Source organism: Pinus tabuliformis, chromosome 1_2, assembly GCF_031772625.1.
Source record: "Pinus tabuliformis cultivar Carrire ecotype Pingquan chromosome 1_2, CPIR1, whole genome shotgun sequence".
Classification (NCBI taxonomy): domain Eukaryota; kingdom Viridiplantae; phylum Streptophyta; class Pinopsida; order Pinales; family Pinaceae; genus Pinus; species Pinus tabuliformis.
The window spans coordinates 930595196-930604858 of NC_142298.1; positions in this window are offsets into that span (position 1 = coordinate 930595196).

Genomic DNA, 9663 nt, shown 5'->3' on the forward strand with positions numbered 1-9663 from the left:
AGCCCGAAATTTTGGGTAAAGATAGGGTAAAGACTCCATGGGATGCGTGGAGCGCGGGTTGTAATAAGTTGAGTCAAAGGGTAGTTCGCCCAAAAATAATGTAAAGAAATGTAAGTGAGTCAGCCTGCCCATGGATCGCAGTCCATGGAAAGGTATAAATAGAGTGAGGCTCTATGGGTAGAGGTAGCTAGTTTTTGGTATGATCTTGGATCTAAATTGTAATGGGTAAATGAGCTAAGGAGTTTTGGAGCGTCTGTAAGTTCAAGTCGAGGGTATTGGGTAGTGGATAGAGGCTCTGCAGCTGTGTGCGCAGAGGCCTGGTAGAGTCCACAGCTGTGTGCGCAGACCCCTGCAGCTGAGTGCGCAAGGTAGATTTGGATGTATCAGTGATAAAGTGGAAATAAAGATAAGTTGATTTTGGAAACTCTATGTTAATCTGAGCTATTGCAGATCTGGTTACTTTATGATTGGTTTTCTAACTGATTCTTTATGCGCATGCTTATGTTTTGGGTTAATGCAAATCTGTATCTCCGTTAAGTGCGCGCACTGGTTATCTTGATTAAATGTTTAAATACCCTCATAAGTAGATCTGATCTATAACAAATCATTAAGTAATTAGTATTGAGAAGTAGCCCTATTTCGAATTTGTGCAGAAGAAGAGCAGCGCGAGGCTGCAGAACGGTGCACGAAGCCTCCAGACCACATCTAGACATCCCAAGGGTGTGAAAACCTAGTTCCAGCACCCTCCCCTGCTACCTCAGGTGAGACCTTAGTCTGCACTCCGCGGGCTGTTGCCGAAAGGGCCGGTAGCTGCGGGATTCGTATGGCTAAATAAGTCTTCTGAACTTGGGTCAGGCCCATATAAGCCAACAAATGGTTCCGTTATTGGGACCGAGATCTACCTAAGGGGTGTCTGATGTTGGAACACTGGAACCCTACAAAGAAAGAGCTTGATGAGTGGTTGGATTTGAAGCTCCACGAGTTCGCGGTTCAGGAAAACAGAAATCCACAGGTATCAAAGGAAGATTGATTGGACCACTATATATACACACATATCCATGAGGTCTTCTTCGTGACATTTTTGGTAGAGCTTTATGAGTGGATCACGAGGCTAGCTAACAGTGTGGGAAGGTGCAGATTAGATCAGCCTATTGTGTGGACTCCAGAACTAGTGCGCAGGCTAGAAGCCACCGAAGATAAAATCACACGCGCAGTAGATCATTGGCTAGATCGGGTAATAGGAGGATTTATCACTGAGTTCGTGATAGATACAACTGTGAGTTATAGTGAAGCAGAAAGGCAATTTCTCCAAGGACCGCGGGGTAAGTATATCAAATCATTGAATACTTGGATTAAGATGTTGTTGTGTGAAAAACAGATTATGCGTGTTTATTGATGTCTGGGGTAACGTGGAGTGGAAGAGGTTACCATAGAACGGGAGGGGCAGAGAATAGTCCTCTGATTTCTATTTCACGGGAAAGCGAGGAGGAGCTCGCGAGGTTCTCACCAAGAAGTGCAGTCCGGTTGATCAAGGAGTGCTTCCCACTAATACCACCTCCATCCACGCCACCACCCACTTCACCTACATCAAATCCGTCCACACCAACACCAACCCCATCTCCAACCCCACCACCACCAAAAGTTGGGATGGCGAGTGCAGTAAAGATGCCGATATTTAAGGGTGTAGGAAATGAGGAACCAGGCCAGTTCTAGTTTGTGATAAAGTCTGTGTGGGATGCTCAAGGCATAACAGATGAAAACATCAAAAAGGCTACCCTAGTTAGTGCACTACAGGACCATGCGTTGATGTGGTACATAAAATACTCAACCGATCATCCGAATGAGGGAATAACAACAATCCAGGAGGCGCTAAACAAAGAGTTTGGCTGACCAAAATCAGAAACACAGTCAGTTATTGGGTTCAAGGAGATCACAATGTTTCCTGGTGAAACTTCGTGGGATCTGGACCAGAGGTTAAAAAGCACTATTCGCGAGGCTAACATGACATTGACGGATGCGCAGCACTGTGCGTGGTTTGTGGCGTCATTGACACCACATCTAAGGACGACTCTGTCACAACAAAAGATCTCAACCCAAGCTGAAGCACTGGAGACAACAATGAGGTTGCACGAAACCCCAATACCAGATCCAGGGTTGGGAGTTCAGCAAATCCACATGCAACTACAAAACCTAAGTTTAGAAATGCAAAGCTTGAAGCAAGAAAGGGTGCCCCGACCAGAGGCGCGTGCGGAGGTAGGCTGTATTAAATGCAAGAGTCAAGGGCATGATAAGGACCACTACCCCGTCTTCGCGAACTATCTGGTGGGGGGGGAGGCTCGATGCCATTAAAAGTGGAGGTACAAGCAGGACCAAGTGCCGCACTTGTGCTTTGGTGTGAAATTTGTCAAGTGGGTGGAAAACACACAACAGATAACTGTCACCTATTACAGAAGTATACCCAAACCCCGCAACAGCTGTATTGTAACTTTTGTCGATCAGTGGGTCACGATGAGCGGACATGTCAAAGTTATGACCTAATGATGGAAAGAACCCCAACTTACCAAGTACAGACTGAAGCGCGAGGAGGATTTCAAGGATGTGGATGAGGAAGGGGAATGGGGCCCGGGCGGGGCTGCGGACAACTGATCTGCTACAACTGTGGAGGGCCAGGACACTATGCTCGTGACTGCACTAACCCGACTAGGATATCTTGCCCCTATTGTGAGCAGTTTGATCATGAAATGGTCGATTGTCCAACATTAATTGCTCAGATGCGTGAGAAGGGGGTGTTACAACCTACACCAACTCAAAATGTCCAAATGATGCGATCGGAACCACACGAAGTGGACCCTAGTATAAATATGGTATTGAGGAGCAACGTAGGAGGTGATACACAGAAAGAGCTTACAGAAGACGGGAAAAGGTGCGACGCACCTATAGAGGAACTTTACTCTGACCTAGAACAAGGGACGTGGACGCCTAAGGAAGCTTAGAAGAGCTTCACGAATGTCTCTACTCTAGGTAGGAGGGACCAAACAGAGCTAGGATTGGACCCCTCCATGATTACTACCTTTCTTGAAACTTGCATGAAGCTGCTGCACGATAGTAAAGCCATTAAATGACTACAGGAGCTGATCACTGGGTGCGCCGGATCAGGCGAGCCGCGCGTAGTCTGGAAAATAGGAAGACATGCCCTGCGTATCGGACGAGAGATGAGAATGACAGCGCAAATCGGCGAATACGAGATGGATCAGGTCATCCTGGACTTAGGCTCGGATGCGAACGTGTTGCCTAAGAAAACATGGGAACGCATGGGCAAGCCCGCACTGCAATGGTCCCTGATTCAACTAAGGATGGCCAACCAACAAAATATCTTACTGATGGGCCGACTGCAAGGGGTGACCATGGACATCGAAGGCGTAAGTACGCAGATCGATTTCGAGGTAATAGAAATTACTGATGATAGTAATCCCTACCCTATCTTGATAGGGATTGATTGGGCCATGGACATGAATGGGATCATTAATTTAAAGAGACAGAAAATGACGTTCGAAAAGAAGTCACTGCGGGTAGTAGTTCCGTTGGACCCAGCAGAAGGAGAGCGCTACACCGAACCAGTGCACGACGAGGAGAGTAACGATGAACTGGATTGCATCTATCAGATAATAGCGCAAGACCAGGATCGGATGCATCCCACAGACGATGGAAGAATCTCATGGGAGCGCGAGAGCACCTGCACAATGGATTTAGATGAGGAGACTGAGCGATGGCAGAACCGATTGCAGGAAGTTACGACACTTAACTGTAATATGATGATTCGATCATTGCGCTGCGTGACCACAGAAGAAAGACAATGGCCAACAGAGAACGACGCAACGAATGAGGGGAAACTCGTCTAGCTTGGCACCTTAATCATAGCACAGGAGTAGCCTGGTGCGTCGGCAGACGCACCGTGTGCACCTGGATGGAGGGCGCAGATGCTGAGATGCAGGAGGCGGTTCCAGGTATGGATTGGAGGACGTGTGCAGTAGCCTCGTTGGTACAGAGCGGTCATCCATCAACAACGAAGGGTATGGGTGCACATCGCACGACCATCAACCCAACCGGAGCTGCACGGAACGGGGGCTCATAGGGCCGGGCAGGGCACTCTCTCCACGACTAGTACCTCTACAGTCCATAACAACATCTGCGAAAGGATTCAACAGCTCTGGGCAGCCGTTTGGCATGGAAAAACACAACTTTGTAAGTTAGAAGAAACAGGGGCCAGACTCCGAGAACAAAGTGCGAGGCTGGATGAAGAAATTGATAAGCTGCAATTAAAAGTCACCCACATGGGCTACGCGAAGGAACTAATGAAGGGATCGGACATGGCTGGCTCTCCTACACTACTACGCCAAGCCGCGACCCCGCTAGCATGGTTGCGATTGCACCCTGGAGTACCAGAACGCATAAACCGCAAGCCGCTATTAGAATCAAGGGAAAGCGAAGGGTGCCCGCAGCCCAGGCTAGTTGGGAAATGGAAGACCCGCACAACGGGTGTGGCCACCTGACTATCTGTAGGAGGCCCAGTCCCAGCGCTCCATGTACTTGAAAGAGGGCACGAGATTATAAAACAAGCCGCTGAGAAGCTACGCGACATGACCACAGTGCACATTCGAAAAACACACCTGTGTACTTGGGGATCCGCTACCGTGGGGAAAGGATGGAAAGCGACTGTTGCAGATACTGTTCATGATATGATGGCCCATTTAAGGCATGTTGGAGTGGGCGGCGGGCAATTAAGGCAGAAGATTAGCCACCAAAATCACATTTATGAGCCACAACAAGGGCAAACGACTGATTTTAAATTTGAAATCATATATAAACAGAGTAAGGGTCACACAACCCCGATTTACCGTTCCACAAAAAATACACCATGGGTCCAAGCCAAGCGCAAGATGAATGAAAAGCAACTAGAAGAAAGTCCGTGGTTTCAGACATTGCCAAAACATTATCGGGAAGCAATCCTCAAGGCCTCAGTCCGTGCCGTCGACGCCCCTAGAGATCACCAAGCAGCGCAAAAACATCATTACCTTTGGGCACGAAATGCTCACACATTCAATGAAGGAATGTGCCAACCTGTTAACCTAGTCGATTGTTACGCTCACCTCCCTCCAGGAGGATCCAACACTTCAACGACTAGAAACTGAGGCTAAGGAGCTCCAGCAAGCCTACGATGCAATCAAAGGAACCATGCAGACCGTGGCTATTACGCAGTGCTTGGCTAAGATAAGGGAGGCCCAGGACCTGAAAATACAAGCCGACGTCGCCAGATAGAAGGAAGAAGTGATTAAAGCCTATCTCCAGTCGTGGCTGGATGAGGCATTTGCGGTCTCGACCACCATAGAGCACAAGGTAGCACACATGCAGACAGAATATGCCACCATGCAGCCAATAGAGACAGAGACTGATGTGTTGGCGACACATGTGGAACGGATACAACGAATGATGAAAGAGTTTGCTGCCAGTACAAGCGAAGCACAGAGGCTGCTAATTGACCTCCATGCAAAGATTGCCGCACCAGCTGAGTGACTCGGGACGAGTCATGATGATTGTGTTGGGGGATTGTTGGGCAGCGGAAGCCCCGCACAACGGTCATAAGGCACAAAGCCTGAAATTTTGCGTAAAGATAGGGCAAAGAATCCGCGGGATGGGCGGAACACGGGTTGTAATAAGTTGAGTTAAAGGGTAGTCTGCCCAAAAATAATGTAAAGAAATGTAAGTGAGTCAGCCCGCCCATGGATCGCGGTCCATGGAAAGGTATAAATAGAGCGAGGCTCTATGGGTAGAGGTAGCTAGTTTTTGGTATGATATTGGATCTGAATTGTAATGGGTGCATGAACTAAGGAGTTTTGGAGCATCTGTAAGTCTGATTCGAGGGTATTGGGTAGTGGATAGAGGCTCTGCAGCTGTGTGTGCAGAGGCCTGGTAGAGTTCGTAGCTGTGTGCACGGACCCCTGCAGCTAAGTGCGTAGGGTAGATCTGGATGTATCAGTGATAAAGTGGAAATAAAGATAAGTTGATTTTGGAAACTCTGTGTTAATCTGAGCTATTGCAGATCTGGTTACTTTATGATTGGTATTTCTAATTGATTATTTATGCGCATGCTTATGTTTTGGGTTAATGTAAATCTATATCTATGTTAAGTGTGTGCACTGGTTATCTTGATTAAATGTTTAAAGACCCTTATAAGTAGATCTGATCTATAACAAATCATTAAGTAATTAGGATTGAGAAGTAGCCCTGTTTCGAATCTGTGCGGAAGCAGAGTAATCCGAGGCTTCAGAACGGTGCGCGAAGCCTTCAGACCACATCTAGACATCCCAAGGGTGTGGAAACGTGTTTCCAGCACCCTCCTCTGCTACCTCGAGTGAGACCTCAGTCCGCGCTCCGCGGGCTGTTGTCGAAATGGCCGGTAGTTGCCGGATTTGTTTGGCTAAATAACTCTTCCGAACCTGGGTCAGGCCCATATAAGCCAACATATGATCTACTCTCTCAGCTCACAAGCAAGCTCTTGGCCAACACTTAGCCAATTCTAAACCTCTCCAAGGCTCTAATCTCTTGCGTAATTCCTAGGATGAATAGCCCGTATTTAAAGGGAATTCATGCTTCCAAAACTGCGTAATCCAAACATAGGATCAATCTCTAATGCATGCATGATATTTACACTCTAGTAAATAATACCATTGATAGTACATTGTCCCTACACTCTAGTATCAACTAGGTCTTTCTATGAACTGACATGCATGAGTTTCTCATGAGGGAATCTTAAGTTAACTGGAGTAGCACTAGTGGATGCACTAGTGCACCAACTGACTGTTAGTCTTGTATTAGTTCCAAAAACAGTTTGGAACTAATTTAACTGAACTTAACTCGGTAAACTGAGTGATCTAATTTCCAACTCAATTTAAATTGATACTGGACCCCTAAAATTTAGGAAGAACATAAACATGACTTCCAAAATACTTCAAACTCGAAATTCCTAAGTTAATTAAGTTAACTAAACTTAATTAAGTTAACTAAACTTAATTAACTATTTACAAGTTGCTATGAGAATAGAATTCGATTTTAATTCTCAGTTTAATTCAAGACAAATTAAACTAGAATTTCTTGTTACCATTTCTCAACAAGGACCATTATGATTAGCCACATCTTAGCCAAGCTTTATGGTCTCATGATTAGCCATTGGTTTGAAATCCATGGTAAAAGAGATAAAGGGAAAGGTGGTTTTAGGAGATACCACTCGACTATCAATCATCTTGTCGCTCTCAGGATCATTGTCGAGGAATGTCGCAATGGTAAAGATGATCTCGTTTGTTGCTTTGTGCAATTTAGAAAAGCATTTGATATTGTTCCTCGGAGTAAGATTTGGAAAAGAATTGATGAGATAATGATTCCCCCTGAGTTGAAGATTGCTATGATTTGTCTCTATGAGATGGTTGTTGCCAAGCTTAAGACCAACGAAAGGTGGTAAAGATATTAAATGAAATATTGGGATTAAGCAAGGGTGTCCCCTTTCCCCTACCCTTTTTGGTATTTACATCAATAAGCTAGAGGAATGTTTGGAAATCGCGGGGTGCAAGGGGACCTGGATTACTGGTATTATCATTACTCTTCTCCTCTACGCCGATGATATCGTTCTTCTTGCTAGAAGCCACGAGGACCTGGACAAGTAGCTTAAGACTCTTCATGACTATTGCTCCAAGATGGGTATGATGGTTAATATTGACAAGACTAAAATCGTGATAATTAAATCCCAAAAGATTGCCCATGGAAATTTCGTCTATGATAAAAATTGCTTGGAACAATTCTCTTCTTATAAATATTTGGGTATTGACACTACTTATTTGCTCAACTCGAATTACAACATTGAGAAAATGATTATTGGGGTATGGAAAGCTTATTATGAGCTTCAAAACAATCGTAAGGATGTCGATCTTTTTATTTGGAGTAAAAATCGGTTCCTCTTTGAGACCCTCGTCACCCCTGTTGTCTTATATGGTTGTGAAGTCTGGGGTTGGAGTATATCCAGAGAGTCATGGACAAAGATAAAGATGATTCAAAAGTAATTCATAACCTACAATCTCAAGATCAAGGGAAATACCCCCTATCCTATCCTCATGATTGAAGCTGGCCTCTCCCCTATTGAAAGCAGAGCTATGTTTAAGTATCTAAAGTATAAGAAGAAGATTTTCAACATGGAATCGAAGAGGCTTCCTAAAATTACTTCTAACTTTAGTAAAAGTCCCCACCTTCGTCTCAAGCATGGGCGACATAAGGATGCCCAGTATTGGCTTAATCATTAGGGGATAAATGAGGAGATCATCCTGGGATGCAAGGATAGTATCAAAGATACTATCACCTCCAAATTTAAGTATAATCTATGCAATGATAAGGAGTTGGAGGGTAAAACGAAGTTAAAATATTATAAGGAGGTGATCAACCCCACCCTTGAGAACCATAATAATCTTTTTGTTTTGACCAACTCGAAGAAAAAGATGAATATCGCTAAGATTAGAACTGATTCTCATGAGCTTCGAAGTGAATCCGGGTGGTGGCATACTCCCAAGACTCTCTGGGACGATAGAATTTGTCAGCTTTGCGATACTAATAGGGTGGAGGATGAAAATCACTTTCTTTTAGACTTTCTGTCCCTTGCTCACATCCGCTCTCATTTCCCTAACATCTGTCACACTTCCAATCTTCTTGACTTGTTAAGTTTGCCCAACTGTTGTGGGGAAAAATGCCTATGCAGGACGATCCTATCCACCTAAGGTGTGACAGTGCCTTAGCAACAAACGAGTACAGCTATACTGGTTTCTTCCTTTATGAAATGTGAAAGAAGAGAGATCAATAGACTTACCGGTGTCTTCCGTTTGTCCCTCGATCCGATCTCCCTTCTCTTTGGGTGTTCACAGCTACTTGCCTTCTTGCTTATCCAGCTTCAACTTCCTGCAAGATCACAAGAGAACAACTACTTGCGACAAGAGAACAGCTACTTGAGACAAGAGAAGAACACTACACAAAGACAGATATTCAAATTCATAACTAGTTTAGGATTAGAAATAAACCAAATACACTAATACATTCATACATCAAAATACATCAGCATATAGGAGAAACCAAGATAGCTTTATTGATGAATAACAAGGTTCAGGAAGAGATACAACCCAGAAGGCTCCAATCCAGCATCTCCTTCCCAGCAAATGGAATTCTTATCTTCAGCCCCTTCAAAGCATTAAGCACCCAATGATTCCAGTCTCAAACCAACAACAATTCTTTGCAATAACAAAATTCCAGCCTCTAGATCTCATGGAGGAGAGATCCATATATAGATGTTTGGAGAGAGGATGAGTCAGCTTGAGATCTGACTAGTGTCCTCTCCCTCTGTTAGTTCTTGAGTCCACTTGGAGGTTCTTGCTTCCACTTGGAGATTTGGAACCTCTTACTCATCACTAGTCGAATTCCCTGAGGCAAGTGTCATTTTGGAAGCTTCCTGGGTTTTGACACCTTGAGAAATGAGCCTGCCACTTGTCCATTCTCGTTCAGCGCAGGTAGCTAGTGTTCCAGTTGACATTCAACGCAGGTAGCCAGTGTTGGCTTTGACATTCAGCGCAAACAGCT